This window comes from Epinephelus moara, chromosome 17 (assembly GCF_006386435.1).
Source record: "Epinephelus moara isolate mb chromosome 17, YSFRI_EMoa_1.0, whole genome shotgun sequence".
Lineage (NCBI taxonomy): Eukaryota > Metazoa > Chordata > Actinopteri > Perciformes > Serranidae > Epinephelus > Epinephelus moara.
Window position 1 is genome coordinate 15,001,131 of NC_065522.1, and position 18,548 is coordinate 15,019,678.

Below are 18,548 nucleotides of genomic sequence, written 5' to 3' on the forward strand. Positions count from 1 at the left end.
AGAGAGAACTATTATGAGCAACCGATGAAGCTCTGTAGCATTACTGATGTAACAAGGACCAAAACAACATTTTTCACTGACACTGTGGCCAAATGGTCAACAGTTTTTCACTCTGCTCAAAAAAAAAGTTTAAAGATTAAACCCCCTGCTGTCCTGCAGCTGATTGAATATTGAAAACAAGATCAGATCCAGCATTATGTGTAATATATTTCACTTCAAACTTAATTTGCATTTAGAAACACTCATCAAGCAGCAAGAGGCCTCTTTTACAAGTGTGTCCAATTTGCAAGTCAAAAACCAGATACACATGAAAAGGAAGCGCATAGTGATTGATGGCATTTGGGGGTATTAGAGCGAGACTTGATGCGTGTACATAGATAACATCAATTTATGACTGAAAGACAGATGGCCGATTATGTCTGAAGGATCTGGGGAACAAGCTTATCTTCACCTTTAATGTGTAGATCAATGCTTCGACATATATGAGTTTGTCATCAAACCTTATGCACAAGTAGACTCATTTCATGCACGTTTAATAAAAAATAACAGTTTGAAGGTTGATTACTTATTCTTGTCTGCAATTACAGGGTGGCTTAGAAATGCTCTTTTAAAACCAGCAAAAGCAAGCTGCAGTTGTTCAATAGCTAGGTTACACTGAGCATTACAACATATGCTGATGACACACTCACGTTGTACCCAAGTGCGATACAATTTTATTCATGTATAATGAAATGAAAGGACCTGAACTAGAGCCTTGAGTAACTCCTTTGTGCTAACGCTGTTAGCTACAGTCCATTAGACAAATAACCATGAAACTATCTGCAAAGTACTTAAAGCAAATGGATAAAAGCTTCTATATTGTCAGCTGTGTCAGAGAAAGCATGAATCTAACGAGGCTAAATCAGTGTGTGGATTTAAAGCTTACTTTACCACAAACATAAAAAGCTTGTGGTTGTTGTGCAAATGGGGTCATGGAGTTTCTTACTACACTGCTCAAAAACATTAAGGGAACTCTTAAATCACACATCAGATGCTGATGAAAGAATAATTCAAGTTGAAATATCTTTAGTGATGTACATTGTATATTTGTTGAGAAAAAAATGGCCTAACAATGGTCAGTGGAAAATCATCAACCCACTGAGGGCTGGATTCAAAATCACACCGAGAATCAAAGTAAAAAAAATGAAATCAACCAACTTGTGGGAATTTTATCATGGCAACTCATAATGTGACTCAGTAGTGTGTATGGCCCCTGTGTGGCCCATAGATGCTCAGTTGGATTAAGGTCAGGGGAACGAGAGGGCCAGTCAATGGCATCAATGCCTTCGTCATCCAGGAACTGCCTACACACTCTGGCCAGGCATTGTCCTGCACCAGGAGGAACCCAGATCCCACTGCACCAGTGTAAGATCTGACATCTGCTGGTACATAACAGCAGTCAGGGTACCGTTGGCAGTGACATGGAGGTCTGTGCAACCCTCCAAGGATATGCCTCCCCAGACCATCACTGACCCACCGCCAAACTGGGTGGCTAGATGATGTTACAGGCAGCACAATGTTCACCATGGCGTCTCCAGACTCTTTCGCGGCTGTCACGTGGTCAGTGTGAACCTGCTCTCATCTGTGAAGAGAACGGGGCACCAATGGCAGACCTGCCAATTCTGGTGTTCTCTGGTGAATGCCAATGGAGATGCATGGTGCTGGGCTGTGAGCACAGGTCCCACTAGGGGACGTCAGGCCCTCATGCCACCCTCACGGAGTCTGCTTCTGACAGTTTGGTCAGAAACATGCACACCAGTAGCCTGCTGGAGGTCACTTTGTAGGGCTCTGGCAGTGCTCCTCCTGTTCTTTTTCACACGAAGGAGCAGATACTGGTCCTGCTGCTGCGTCAATGCCTTTCTACAGCCCATCCAGCTCTCCCTGTGTAACAGCCAGTCTCCTGGTATCTCCTCCATGCTCTTGAGACTGTGCTGGGAGATACAGCAAACCTTGTTTATGATCGCATGTATGGATGTGCCATCCTGGAGGAGCTGGACTACCTGTGCAGCCTAATAGGCTGCAGGTGTGGCCTCATGCTACCAGTAGTGACAAGGACACTGATTTCCATAAAACAATAGCAAATTGCTAACACATTGAACTATGACTGATGGTCGACTGCTTTGTGATTTTCTCCTCTGTTATATGTTGATGAAACCTGTCACTGTATTGTGCTCTCGTAAAAATCCCCAAGAAATGGTCCCAGGTAAGGAGAATCACTCTCTTGTTGTGCAGCATCAGTAGCTGGATTCAACATGAGTGTCAGGTTCTCTAATCGCAGCAAGTCCGACTGATGAGCTGCTGCAGTTCTGGCCATTATCTATCACTTCCACAGCAGCTGCAGGCGATGATATGAATTGCAATGGTGAGAAACACGGAGCACCTTCTGTTGCATGCTCATGTCAGGTTGCTATAATTTAATTTGACCTTTGACCTCAGCGTTGTTCACTTAGCCAATGGCCCTCCATTTCTTTGCACATACGATGTCTAGTGTGCCTCCCTAAAATGTTAGCTAATTCTGGGCATGAAACAAAACTGCGCCTTTTTGGACCATCTTGGCAGATTGCAAAAACCCCACTGTGTATGTTGATGTATGCATGAAGCTGTGATGAAAGCTCAGCATGAGTCTGTTTGTCCTAGAAGTCGGTGTCTGTGCGTTCCACATCTGGATGCATGTTGCGTGTTTATGATGTAGCCATACATTTATGCCATGTGAGTTTTGCATCACTGTGTTTGCCAGCATCTCCTGTAATAAGGTCTGATTTAAGGTTGACCGGAGCACACCAGGAATAGTGCCTCGTCCCTCATTTCCTCTGCAGCCAGTGGAGATGAGATCTCTTCACAATATTTACCCAGGGAATAATGATGTTTGATTTGACTCTCTTCTGGGTGTGTCTCTGTGAGGGCTATTTTCGCCCACTGCAGCCACTGAGAGAGAAAACAGACAGGAGCTATGTCCACAGGAAAAATAAGCCTCAGATCATTGTTTATGGATGATGCTAGGTCGGTGTATTTCTGTGCCCGGCCTTTAGAATGAAGAGCTGCTGTGTTGCACTGTGTGTAGCGTGAGTCACGCTCATTTTCTTAGCTTATTCCATTTTACTTACATGCTCTCGAGCAACTCAGGTTGGATTCAGTGTGCAGATGATGCATCTTTTGAGATTCTCAACATTGAAAGGCAGTTGTTCCAAAATGTGTGTCTCTTTATGTCTGTTTTTGGTCATTTTGCATCCCTCTGTAGTCATTTAGAATTTCTGTCGATGTATTTTGCATCTCTAAGTAGGCATTTTGTGTCTCTCTTTGTCCGTTTGTGGTCTTTTTGCATCCCTTTGTAGATATTTAGTATCTCTGTAGGAATGTTGTGTCCTGTTTTATCTGTTTGTTGTTGTTTCACATTCTTATGTAGTTAGTTAGCATCTCTTTGTATTAGCATTTTGTGTCTCATAGTATCTGTGGTTGTTTTGCATCACTTTGTAGTCATTTAGCATGTCTGTGTGGGTATTTTGCATTTCCCTTTGTCCGTATCTGGTCATTTTGCATCCCTTTGTAGTCTGTAACGTCTCTTGCAAGCATTTTGCATTTCTTTGTAGTTTTCTGTGTCTCTTTGTAGGTATTTGTGGTCGTTTTGCATCACTTTGTAGTCATTTAGTGTCTCATTGTAAGCATTTTGCATCTTTTTGTAATCATTTTGTATCTCTTCCTGCCTGTTTGTGGTCATTTTGCATCCCTTTGGAGACATTTAGCATCTCTTTGTAGGAATTTTATGTCTAGCTCTTTTGTGGTTGTGTTGCATCTTGTTTGTGGTCATTTAGTGTATCTTTGTGGACAACTTGTGTCTATTTTTGTCTGGTTGTGGTCATTTTGCATCCCTTCGTAGTCTATAGCATGTCTTTGCAAGCGTTTCTTTGTAGTTTTTTTTTTGCATCTCTTTGTAGGCATATTTTGTCTCTTTATTTTAGCGTATATTTGCAGTATTCTTAAGTCATTTCATGTCATGCAGTTTTGTGTGTGTGTGTGTGTAAGTGTTCGTGTTTTTGTATTTATTTAGCGTATCTTTGTAGATGTTTAGAGCATCTTTGCTGACATTTGGTGTTTCACTTTGGTCATTTAGGGCATCTTTATGCCCTCTTTATGGTTATTTGCATCTTTTTGTAGTTGTTTTGTAGCCTTTGGTGTTGTTTGGTGTCTCTTTGTGGATGTTTGATGTCTCTTTGTGTGGTTTGGTGCCTCTGAGGATGTTTGGTGTTTCTTTGTGGATGTTTGGTGTCTCTTTGTGTGGTTTGGTGTCTCTTTGTGGATGTTTGGTGTCTCTTTGTGTTGTTTGGTGTCTCTTTGTGTGGTTTGGTGCCTCTGAGGATGTTTGGTGTCTCTTTGTGTTGTTTGGTGTCTCTTTGAGGCTGTTTGGTGTCTCTGAGGATGTTTTGGGTCTCTTTGAGGCTGTTTGGTGTCTCTGAGGATGTTTTGGGTCTCTTTGTCTATGTTTTGTCTCTTTCAGGTGAAGCAGAACTCTCAGTTGCTGCTGTTGGTTGAACCTCAGTTTGTGAAGATGAAGAGAAACATTAGCCCAGTGACCCCAGGATATCTTGGGCCTCCATGACAGTAAGTAGAACATACTAATCTGTTTTTATGAAGCTCTAGAGAGTAGATGTGGGGTTCTGCATGAAATATTTATGATTTGATTGATTTCCTGATATGGATCATCAACCATCATATGCAGATATGACGTATAGGGGAAATAAACAACACAGAAAAGGGGAATATTTACTAGATAGGTTTTCTAACAAACCAATTTATTAAAATGTCCATTCTGATTGGAATTCATTATGTGTAGCAGCTATTCAAAGCTAAAGTAGGACTTGGGAATCCTCTGGGATTGTGGGTTGTATTTACCCACCTTGAGTTTCCTCAGCAACTCAGCTCCAATGCTACAGAAACGCACTGTAGAATTTACCTCATTATAGTCTGCACACTCTCTGAGGAGCAGAGTCATTTGCATGGCTTGTCAAACCATGTTAATATTGACAAAGATTTGCACCCATTTTAATCATGCCACGTAAAAGGTATACAAAGTTGTTTACGACTGCTCCACCGCTGAGCGATAGGCACATTCCGTACTGCAGTGCACATTAAAAAAGATTGCACTTTGTTCCAAGCAGCAATTGCAAATCACAGACGTCAGAGAGGTAGAGGATAAAATAGATGACTGCGATGGCAGTTTGAGTCTAACGAAAATGCATTTACATATTAAACCACACAGCAGCGTGCGGAGGGAGGCTCTGTTTGAATTGCACGCTCCAGCCTGCCTTCCCTCAGTGTAAGGAGTAGCAGGGGCCTCGCCGCTGTGACTGCAGTACCGTAAATTTGAAGTTGTTTACGGATGCTGCCATCTTGGTGCGCTCCGGGAGGGAAACTTGGAGCGGGGCCATTTACCGGCAGCTTGATGAGAGTGCAGTGAGGCGAGTTAATTAATACAACATCCCTGGGCCCACAGGCTAGGCTGCAAAGCTAACCCAGGAGGGAGGAAGAGATAGAGAGAGGAGACAGAGAAAGGGGATGGAAGAAAGGACAAATCATGCGTGGGAATCATAGATATATACAGAGAGAATAAAACTGTGAGCAGTAAGGCTATGGTACCTGCTAGGCAGCAAATCACTGACCAGTGCTCTCCTATGCTAAACAATGATATCATTTTTAAACAATATGCTCCCTATTTAGCAATTCTGATCAAATCCTAATGTCACTATGTCAGAATAAGCGATCATAGTTGTACAAGGACACATGGCAGGCGTTCAGGAGTGTAGGTTTCAATTCAACACTGGGGGAGACACATACAAAATGAAAAGTTTGGGGGTCCTCCAGCAGAAAACTGAGCAACAGTTAATTTCCCACTTTCTTTTTTCCCCACTAAGTTGTGTCTGTTCATCAATTTATAGTGTAAATGTGTCTGGGTTTTTATCGGGGGTGACAAATGCATGTTATAAATAATGAGGGGGACGTGCCCCCTGTGTCCCCCCGCAGACGTTTGACCCTGCCCAGTCATACCCTGCTGTCTTTCGTGACTTGTACATTGGAGATCAGTAAGATGCCACAGATGGACCCTTATGCTGTGCCGGTTATTTTCAAGAAACTACATAGATTAAAAAGAAACAGTTGTCACACCCAAAGCTACGTCTGTTGAGTCAGATCATTACTGGGCTGAGTATTGTGTAGTCTGATTTTACTGTAAGTGTGTGAGTAGATGTCAGAGTAATTTTTTGGAAAGGCAGGCAGTAGGTCATACTTTACATCAATTTGAGGTGTGTAATATGTGTTTTGGCTCCTTTGGTTGAGATACACTTCACTGTGTTTTCTGCAGGAAAATATAGGAGTAGAAGTCACACCTCAGAGGCTTCAGGAGTGGACCAGAGTCACATGACTTGGATTCGACTCAGAAGCAAGTCAAAAATTTGACGACTTGAATCAAAAATAGTTGCAGCTCGACTTGAATTTTAACACCAGGGATGAGTGAGTACACCATTATCTGTATCTTTGTATCTGTTTAACAGACTAAATTATCTGGATCTGTATCTGTGATCAAAATGGATGGAGTTTAGACTGGTAGTGGGCCACAAGAAATTATTTCAAGCCTGAAATTGATGTGGGTTGATTAGAAGTTGCTATATTTATTATTAGAAAACTATTTGCATACAACAATCTCAGAATTGAGCTTCAGGTCATTTTTAAACAAAAGAATAAGAGATTGAACAACCTGGTGTCACTCCAAAGTCGTCTGAATCCGGCGCTTCGGCAGTGACTTGCAGCGTCAGACACTGACGAAAAAAGCTGTTGGCTTAATACATGGGCAGTCGCCATTATAGTTTAATGGCGCTTGGCGGTGTCAGGGGGAAACACTGCCGGACAAGGACGAAAGTTAAGGCGGCAAAAGTCCAAGTAGGGCAGGCAGAAGTTGTGGTGGATGGGTTCAAAAAACACCGACTTTCATCTGGGAGAACGGTGTTCGCATCCTGTAAGGATTAAAGGGTTTTCCCTTATCCGCCGTGAGGGTCCAAGGACAGAGGGATATTGGATGCTGTCAAGCCCTCTAAGGCAAATTGCGATTGGTGATATTGAGTTTTATAAACAAAATTGAATTGAATTAAAGCCAAACCCTGTTCTTTATTCCTAAATCCAACCATATGCATTAGCGGGAAAAAAGTCAGTTTGCACTGTTGTACTGATGTAGTGCATTTATTTTGAAAAAGACTGTGTGAAAACATTACATTTCCTGTGAAAACAGAAGTGTGTTTTGAAAGAAGACAATGCATGCAACAGGCAGAATTTGACATGGTGTCCCAGAACATCAACAACCAACGCACGCAGGGTAGGTTGCACGTCATATCCGGACATGGAAGGTCCATGACCAAGCGTCAATATGTGACGAGGTCAAAGTTAGAATGTGTGGGACTGAACACAGGCACCCAAATGAAGATTTCCCTTCATCAAGAGTACAGATATTTTACCTGTGTAGCACTCGTACACAGTATGTTATCTGTACCAGATGTACCAATCCGAGTATTCGGCTCCACCCTTTTTAACACCAATGACTCGTGACTTTATTTGGACTTGAGCCTTTTGACTTGAAAATACTCAATACGTTCCCTCAAGTATGCTACTTAAAAAAACATGCAACAAATCAATGTATTTACCTCCATTAACCAATGTCAATGCTAATCATTTCCAGCAAGCTGACATTCATTCTCTAGACCCACTTTGTTTGAACCAATCCAACAGCATCCAGTCAGGTTGCAGGCGAGAACCATGAAACACTAATGCTATGTTACTGAGCAGCAGTTGGGAAAAGATAGAAAAGATAATTTTGTTCATGTCCACAAACTATGCATGATCTGTTAGTTAAAATGACATTAAATTTGGTGGGAGTGCATTATGATTAAAGTTTAGTCTAGTGTATACTAGACTTGAAACTTACTTGTAACTTTCAAAACTATGATCTGGTCCCACCTCTGCTCAACACTGAATCAAATTCAGAAGGTGATACAGGACGGCCCTGGTATTTACTCACCCACACTACAAGCTGCAGCGTGTAGAATATGTTAGACTCTATTAAAAATGCATCTGCTACAATCACACTCCAGCTTCCTCCTACTGGAATAACTGGATACCACCACTGAAGGTAGAGTGAGAGGAAGACTGACAGCAGACGTGCGCTCCAGTGTGTATCTCGGTCCAACCCACTCCTACATAAACTTGAAACACATGAAACACATGGATCTATTGGCCTCCCTGACCTCTTAAACAAAGCGGAAAAGGAGAAACTTTGGTTTCCCTTCGCCTGCAACCGATTTTTGGTTGTGAGCTAAGATGTTTTTCAGCCATGGCACCTCAGTTGCCGCTTCCCCTTAACTTTGCCTCAGTGAGAAAACTCCTGTCTGTTGAGCTCCATCAAACAAGAGAAAAACTTGCCTGGAGATAGAGGAGTCCGTGGGGAGGTCCTCGCCTCCCCCTCTCACTCTTTCTCTCTCCTTCTGTATCCATTTATTCTAGCTGGCAAAAAAACAACTTTGGGACCAAGGTTGTCAAACAATACTTTTTTTTCCCTCCTGCAGAGGTGAATTCTACAAGAGGATAAAAGCAAATAACAATCTGCAAACTCAGCTTTCCAGGAGTATTCTTCATTGTAATACACAACAATGTATGTAGTCGATGGAGAGAATACATCTCTTAAAAAAAGCTCCGACCGGCCGGTGCTCTCACGCCACAATGATATCATTTTTTAACAATAAGCTGCCTCATTCATTGACTAAGTTTATCACATTTGCAAATCAGCCAAATGACGGCAGCAAAATACTGTAAATAGCACGCCTGCCAGTAGACACAAAAGAGATAGGGGCTATAAATACCCTGAATAAATCCTCCTAATCAGGAAGCGGGAGAAGCATGAGTTGTGTTGATATAGGAAGCTGGTGGCTGAATCCCATTTTAAATGCTTTCGCCAGCTTTTTCCTTTTGGTTAATGTTTAGAATTCACTCGATAATTACCATATTAAAATGCATGTAGGAGTCTGTGCAGTTGTGGTGGGAAAAGATAAGGCAGCGAGAGGAGGGAGGGGGGGAAAAAAGTCCACCGGAGGCCTATCAGTCAGCTCTGAATTGCTTTATAATTACTGAGATGCACAGACATAATTTCCGTCTAAAAATAATGCAAAGTTTCATTTCCATCCCTTCCCTTAATACTGTTGTGTGGGGGGAAGACTCTCCCCCACCTTCTCCCTCTCTCCCGAGCATTAACTTAACCTCTTCCTGTATTAGTCGGTGTGGTGCCATGTTAAGCACAGTGTAGCCTAGTTTCTGCACAGCGTGAGTGTTACTGCCTCCCTGTTTTGGGATTGGAGAAGAATCCAAATTCTGACACATTGGGGTTGTATTCATGAATATGACATACTGTCTGGCTAAAGTTCTTTTTTACTTGTTGGAGTTTTATTTGCATAGAATTCTCTTAAGTTAAAATCTATTGTGTATACCACCAACACAAATTATTTATTCTGTGCACAGACAAAGTTTCCCGTACTGAATAGCTGGATCTGTCGGTATCGCTTGGCCTTAATTAGGCTGAACCTGGAGACTGCCGCCAATGTAATGGGCTTTCTGATGGAGGTTTGGTTATTAAAGTTTAGGACATTTTTTAGGCCAACAGATGGCTGGATGATTTTTTTTCCTGAAACAGTTCAAGTAAAGGTGAGTCTGCCCAGTTTAGACTTTAGTTCTTGCTAGAGAACTCCAAACATCTAAAACTGAGCCTCCACAGATAATAATTAATAACGTTTGTTGGCTTTTCTTCACAATTATTTTTGCACCATTAAAGACAGCTTCCCTCAGTAACAGACATATGAAAAAGAAGGACATTTTTATCTCTTGTTTTTTTGTTGGGTTATTTCCAGTATTGTACATTTTTAAAGGGACATTCCACCAAAACATAGAAAATAACCCTGACAATGACACTGGATTTAGAGACGACACATTTTAAAAGAACAGCTGAGATACTACCTGTGGCTGTAGACCAGGTGAGGAGGGCCTGAGAAAAGATGCTATCAACTTGCATTATGGGAAATGTAGGAGCCATACTTGGGGAAAAGACAGGATATTTCAGTCTGTGTTGCTTCGTTGGTTACCATTCCTTTTTTTAAGGATGGCGCCATTGGTCTGTCGCAGAGTCATCCGTAGGGCCAGTTTTGTAAACCCACACCTGAGAAGCTCAGTACAGGAGCTGTTACCCCAAATTATCGGCTATTCAAATCCAGATGGATCACGCCCTGCCCCATTATTATAGCCCAGTTTCCACCAAACACTTTCAGTATGGTACCTTTGGAACCAAAGTAACCCTTCAGACATGGTACCTAGACCCTAGCATTTCCACTGCAAACAGTACTCTTTATGTGGGCGGGGTTGTTGTCACTCCGTCCAGCACTCACCGTATTTCCTCATTAACAGTGACACAGTAGGAAGTCTGCACCTCTTTTATCGTCCACAGAACAGGATAGCACATCGACATTTTCAGAATAAAATAAAACAGGCTGCAGTGAGAGTCTCTCTCCATTGGATATTTAAAAATAGCAGGTTTGTACATTTTGTCCTTCTCAGGCAAGCTCAGCCCTCCAGAGCCCACAGGAACAATGCTCTGCGACACTTCTTTTTTTTTTTGCATTAGATTATATACAGTTCACAGAAAATTAAAATATATTTTCAAACACTTGAAGATCCGCTCATTACTAAAAGTGTTTGTCATCCAAGAGAGACGATAAAAACTAAAGTGATGGTCAAAGTTGTCACAGTGAAAGTTAAGGTGTGCTGATTGATTCCCGTCATCATCTCATGCATTGAGTAACATTACAAGTTAATGTTCCACCTTAAAAGTTGCCGGCAGTCGGCCCAGTGAATTAAGTTATTTTTTCTCTGACTCCAGCTGCTGCGAGAGGCAGCAAAACATCCTTTCATTTTATAGTTATGGTTTACCAACAGGTAAAACTCTCCATGGTATGAACAGTGGTTACATGAGCTTCAAAACCAGCCACAGCTCAGCCCTGAGCAGAGTGACTGTCCTCTATTGACCAATCAACAGACTGCAGTGTTCACAGCTCCACCTTTTAGTGCCAGATCTGTGTGCCAGGTACCCCAACAGAGGGGGGACCAAAATGATACCATCCACAACCTTTCACAGTGGAAAGAGATTTTTTTTTTCTTTTTCACATTTTGCGTAATGCACTGTCCCATTCAGATGTGCAAAGCAGTCGCACAGTCAGCTCCCACTTGTGGTTGCTGTAATGCAAAGTGACACGAAGATTACTGATTTTGTGGTAATCATCTCTCCACATATCCAAAGCAGCTGCTCTGTTGTTCTCAGTCAGGTGCATCCTCAGTTCTGAAATGATGTTTTGTGGAATGCCCTCTGCATATCTTGACAGTCTGCCCCTCGATACAGTTGTCAGATCAGGCAGAAGCTGCTGAGCTGTGCTCACACCCATGAATTTATATCTATTTGGCATTTTGATATTTGGAGTTGGTACCTGTGGGTACTGAATCCCATGCAGGACTTTGGTCTGACAGTTAGTCCACCAATTTAGTCCAGACTGTCATATCTTAACAGCTGTTAGTGAGAATGCGATGTCTTTTTGTTCAGAAATTTAATTGTACCTATTCACTGAAACAGAGGTGTACATATAGACAGTGCAGGCAGTGCGGTTGCACTGGGGCCTGTGGGGTGGAGGGGCCCATAGAGAGTGGGCCCTCCAACAATGTGTTGGAAGGAGAACTTCAGTTCAATTCACACATTTTATTCACAAAAACAGATAAAGAAAAAAGTACATGTACAGTTCATGAGAAACAATGGAGATGTGAAATGGAATGGCCCGTCGTAACCATCTTACACAACTGCAATGGATCCTGTGATTTTGGTGAGCCCCTGACTTTTCCTGTAGCGTGAGCATGAAGTGATTAGAATGTGTGCAAACATGCCAAACTTCAGCAGACTACAATTCTCATTAGAAACAGTAACGTTACCATTTAGCTCAAAGCAGTGCTTCAGTGCAGCCTCAAAGAGCAGCTAGCACAACTGCAGACTGGTTATTGTTAATCTGTTTCCTTTAAAATCTCCCAGCTATGTGACGGTGTTGCGAATCCAACCCGTTGAGGGAATGCACAGTGCTAATGAGGTTAAAAAATAGGAAAAAGGATGAACAAAAAACAATTTAAAGATTAATATAATTTTGGGATGTTGTCAGTAACCAGGATGTAAAGACTTGGACAGTGTTGCTGTATGTCATCAGAGGTATTTCTGTTCACAGTGAACACCAAAATCTGGAACAATACAATTGTTCTTTGGGAGGTCTGTAGCCCATAAAAACAGTAGCCGAGGAAGGGAAAGGTTGCAGGAGGGGGGTGCGCAACGACCGGCAGGTTCTCCTATGATGAAATATTGATGTCGCTGACTTTGATTCTGCAATAGGTACTTTTGATCCAGATCTGTCGCGGCAGAAGAGACACCCTCCCCCCTATTCTTCCTCAGGTGTATCACTGGTCTATTCGCTTTCGAAAAATGCCACCCCCCCCTCCACCACCTTTGATCACACATGTAGACTTTGAAGAAGAACTTATAGAGATCAATGATGTGTGTATACAGGCAGGCAGATACTGTAGGTCTATAACTCAATATGTTGCAGCGGGTGCTGGGTGAGTGCCAGCGACAGGGCTTTGCAGTTAGTCAGTTGTTGACTTTTATTTATCATGACTGTTGCTGCTGTAATTGATGACTGAATCAAACACAGTGTGGAAAAGTAACCGCTGACTTCTTTGCTTTTTCAGCTGAGCAGTGATCGTGTCTCTTTCCCTCTCAGCACTCGTCTCAAATTTAAATCCAATACTTCCAAAAGAGGGGGCAAAAAAAGCAAGCTGTATTATTTAAAGAGACAGATTTCATTCAGAAAAAAAACTCAGGGCATTGTTCAGGCTATAAATCCTGAGGCTACACTGTCAGTGTGTTCACATCTCTCGTTCAGCTCTTTGCAGATTTGTAGATCGGCCCCCGATGCATCCACTACATGCTTTCCTGCCTCTTTTATTCTACTAAAAAGAGTCAAGTGCTCTTTTCTTTTGTCTGCCTACAATCCGGCGTGTGTGTGGAGTGGAGAGTATGATGTGTCCACTGCAGCGCTGTGTCCCTGGGTAATGGAGCAGAGAGTCATCTGTCTGTCTGGCCGGCCATCCGTCCGCATCCTCAGATCCTATCGCTGTGTCTCACCTGCTAATGAAAAGCTCGCAGGTACTCTGCCGCAGCCCTTAAAATGGATGACTTCCCTGCACAGTGGAGGCTGCCATGCACACTCGGCTCCCCCATCACTCTTCTTCTTCGTCTCTTTTCCTTTCCAACCCTCCCTGCAGCATGCTAACACTCAATTCTGACCTTTTTGTGCTATTTTTCCACTTGTTTGATTTAAATTCGGGGCATCACACGCTGACCACGCCAGCAAATACTAGCAGCTGCTGAAGCTAACAAGCTCATAATCCATAGTCTGCTTTCTTCTCCTCCTAAATAGAATTCTGATATTTGTTTTGAAATCTAAATTGGCTCCTTGTTGTTTACCCTATTACTCAGAAGAATGCAGTACTTACTTTTTCCTGCCCCTCCCTGGGAACCTGTATTATGCAACAGAAAAATAATGGCCCAGCTCGGCCACACTATATGTTTGAAATGCAAAGCAGCGACGCAGAGAAGGCGCTTCGTTAATAATTGCTGTAATTGTATAAGTATGTGGAAACTGCTACACAAAATGGAGCAATGACTATTATCAGGTTGATAACCAATAATTACTTACAAACTCTGTGCTCATTAAGCAGCTCCTGTGGAGAAACTGAGCTCAATATAGCCCTCCAGAATCCCCTCCCTTCGCCCACCAGGATCCCGCTGCTCTCCGTCTCCCTCTCATTATACATCCCAGTTTCTCTCTTCTCTTCCTCCATCCCGCTCTGCTTTTCATTCCATCTGCTATCCACGTTGTTCTGTTTCAATCACTTTCCATCTCTTCACTCGGGGGCCCGCTCGTCTTTGTCCCCCCTCTTTCTTTTTCTTTCTCGGCCTTCCGTTCTCTCTGTCTGTGAGTGGTCTGTGACATTTCCCTGCTTAAACCCCAACATCCTGTTTATTTATGTACATGGCACGCCGCTCTCCACCTCCCTCCTCTCTCTGGTCCTTCTCTCCCTGAAAGATTAACCATCTCCTCTGCATCTCTTCTCATCTATCATCCTAATGGGGGCTACAGGAAGTAAAAAAACAACAATTTGCAGAGGGAGAAGCAGCCGCAGAAGGGCGAGGAGAGCGTTTGGATCGCAATTGTTGATCAAGTTCCAGTCGTGACGTGACGCTGGTGGCACGGGACCAGGCCCCCGCTTTAACAGTGGAACGTGTCAACTGATGGGTGGAAAGTTGAGAGTCTTGTGTTCAAAGTGTGACGATGAATAGAGTGACGGATGATGTCAAAAAAAAAACAACAACCAAAAAATAAAATAAATGCATAATAAAATAAATAAAATAAAAATAATATAACAGTAAAACATATAAAAACAATAATTTAAAAAAACATATTTTTAAAAATGATTAGAATATATATAAAAAATAAAACTGATAGTTAAAACAGAGATTTGGGCATGAAAATATATTTAAAAAAAAGATGCACTTTAGCTGTTCTTGGGTTTCAGTTAATGTTAGCTCATTATTTTAGGTTTTTATTTAAAAAAAATAAATAGAGAGAAATCCATTTTTGTATTTATCTGTGTTTATTAGCAAACAAAAACACTGAAAAATAAATTAAAAATACGATTATAATAATAAAAAAAAATCCAGATTTTAAAAATGCAGTTTACAGCACAGCTAGTCAGAGTTAGAGTATTTTATTTTTCACATACTTATAGGAGCTCTGGCACATAATCAGCAGCTCATTTGCATGATCTTCTTAACTTTTTATTACCAGAAACATTTTGTGACCTTTCCTCATCGCTGCAGTAAACTGTGGTAAACTCAAGCATGAAAGGCAACAACTTTTGGGTGCATGTGGAGATGTAATGGGTGAAAATTGGCTTCTACCGATCATCCTCTTTTCAAAAGGAAATCTGTTTTTTTTTTTTTAAATGCAAATCAGTGGAAAAATAATTTTAAACATCAGCTGACACCAAAGCAGCCCATACCAGATAGCCAGTACACTTTTAACATGCGATTACTTTTTGAACAAACTGAATCCCCGTTGCAAACACTGCTACAGAGGTGTGACATTATTAGGTTTCATGCAAATAAGCAGCAGCTCCCAACACTGTTGACATCTGTCGTATCCCTCTTGGTTAATTTCAATTTGTAATCACTGTTCCTTTTTGTCAGCGCAGTCTTCCTTTGTTTGATAAGTGCTGTCACAGTTTTCCCCTTGACATTCAAAACCATTTTACAGTTCTTTTTTAAGCGACGCATGTGCACTTTGGGCATGGATGATTTTGCTTCTTTTGAGCTCTGTTTGCCTCAAAAAAGCTCAAATATCAAAGTGCTGATTACAAGCACAAACCTGGCATTAAATCTAATGTGACTCACCTTTTTGGCAGTGCTGGTAATCATCCTTAATTGAATATGCTCTGTATGTTCCGGTTATTTCATGTCATTTATGGGAAATTTTTAAAAATGCCCGTTTATTGCTTTGCTTCCCAGGCCCTGAACCGTCTCTCCAGCAGCCTCCTCCACTGTAAGTGGGAGAAGCCAACTGCAGGAGGCCCCTGGTAACCACATGCTATCACAGCTCGGCCTTCCAGCCTCCAACCGCGACACGCTTACACTCATCCACTCCACAGGGGAAGTGTTGAGCCTCACTCGCCGATGTGAGAGCACAAACACAGAAACATTTACCCTCCACTAGATAGGCAGCGCTGCTTATACCTCCCCTCCCTTCCTCCTTCTCTCAATTTCACATTTCTCTCTCTCCGTCTCTCTCTGCTCCTCCCACTGCTGTTTCCTACTCGGTTAGTTTGTCTCTCTCCTCCTCTCAAAACATGCTTTTCCCTCAAGCTTTGTCCCGGGCTCTGTCATTTTTGTTGTTGTTTGTCTGTGTATCTTTCTCTTCCTCCTGCTCCTCTTCCCCATCCTCCTGTCAATATTAGTCTTTGTTCATCTGCATCTCTAATTCTCTCTCTCCTCTTCATTCTTATACGGCGTCAGCTTACTCTCTTACTGAGCGAAGCAATGTGTGACGCTGAAGCCGATGCTATCCTACAGTATATCTACCAGTGTTTGGACTTAGTGTAGATTTTGAGTTAATACCTCAGACTGTTTTCAGACTTTGTTTTCCTTTATTAAGACAGTAATGCTTGCACTGTTTGGTTGTTTCTGAAATACTGCACAGTAAAATAGAATCAGCCTGCGTGGAAGAAGCTGCCCTTAGCTTCTCAAAAAGACTAATTAAGATACAACGGAACACGATTAAAACCAGTCGATAGAATTTTTGAAAGAAGAAATAACACATTCTGCTTCTAACAAATCAAGAATAGCATTTGTTAAATAAAAAAATGCAGTCTTGCTTAATTCAGTACAATAAGGTAGAACAACCTCTTCTCATTCCAACTTACCAGATACCGCCGCTTTGTCACTGTCCTTAACATGAAAATATGACGCACTACGTAGCCTCCTGCATCAGTTTTAGACAAGTATACAGTCTATTAAAAAATAAACTTACTATGTGAGTAAAACACTGCATTTTTACATGTATTTCCTTAGGTTTAGGCAACAAAGCACATGGTTAGGTTTAGGAAAAACATCATGGTTTGGCTTAAAATAAGTACAGTTCTCACTAACGTAATGTTGCCTCACGTGGCATATGTCATGTGACTTATGTCACCAGTGTAGTATGCCACACATACTAGTACACTACTTTGTTATTTTGGTTTCACTCGGAAAAAGAAAGGCAGGCTCTCATGTGAAAGCCTAGTGTTTGAATGAGTCACCCACCCTACACAGACTTCCTCACGTGGTACGTATCATACCGCAGCGAAGAGCGTCTTGGTGCATTTGTATCTGATCCTGGAATCACTGACAAAGTGGTGGCATTTGATGAGTTTGGAGTGAGAACGGGCTTAGTAGAACACGGAGTAGACAACTAAAATAATTAAGTAGCTGGTTAGGTAATCAGCAAATTAACTAGAATAGTAACGAAATATGCCAAGTAACTAGAAAAGTAACTAAAACAAGCAAGAAACTAGAAAAGTACCAAAAAGGCCAAATATTCCACTACCAACTAAATTAAGCAAAGTAACGAAGAAAGAACCTAAAAGTAATTAAAATGTGCTAAGTTAAAGTAGGCAAAAGTTAATAAAATAAGTAGTACTAGTATTAGTTATTAGTTAACTAGTTACTTGGAGAATAACTTAAATCTACAAAGTAACTAGGAGAGTGACGACAGTCCGCAAGTAACTAAAAAAAAGTAAGAGGGAGAGCAACAAAATCGGTCAGGTGGCTAGATAAGTAATTAAAAAAGCAAAAGAACTAGGAAAGTAACTAAAATCAGCAAAGTATCCAGGAAATTAACTAACTGGGAAAGTATTGAAAATCAGCAAGTAATTAGAAGAGTAACTAAAATGAGCAAAGAAAGTAGAAAAGTACCAAAAATAAGCCAAATATCAGAAAATAACTAAAGTTAGCAAAGTAACTATGCAAGAAATTAAAATCAGAAAAGTAACTGAATATAGTAAGAGTGAAATAAAAGTAGGCAAAAGTTAATAAAATATCAGTTATTAGTTACTTAGTTATTAGGAAAATAACTAAAATCTGCAAAGTAACTAGGAGGGTGACAGTAACTAGAAAAAGTAAAATAAGCCAAGTAAGCAAAAGAGTAACAAAATCAGTAAGGTGGCTAGAAAAGTAACTAAAATAAGGAAGTAACTAGAGAAGTAACTAAAATAAGTAAAAGAACTAGGAAAGTAACTAAAATCAAAAAAAGTAGCCAGGAAATTAACTAACTGGGAAAGTAACAAAAATCAGCAAGTAATTAAGAAAGTAACACAATAAGCAGAATAACTAGGAAAGTAACTTAAATCAGCAGAGTTCTAGAAAATATGACATTGTTATGGCATGCTAGTCATAGAAAAGGCATCGTATAGTATGCCATTAAAATGTCACATTATAGTGTGTTAAACAAGTCATAGAAGAGTTTGTCATACAAATGTCACAGTCTGCCATACAAACTAAAGTAGTATAGTAATGTAAACTGTCATGGTATATATTATATCATAAAAATGTTTAAGTATAATATATAATAAGAAGGCATAGTATAGTATGTCATACAAGATGTAATAGTACACAACCCCAATTCCAAAAAAAGTTTGGACGCTTTGCAAAACGAATATAACAACAGGCTGCGATGATCTGCAACTCCTTGTTGACCTATTTTCAGTTATATACAGTACGATGACAGGATATTTAATGTTCAAACTGATAAACT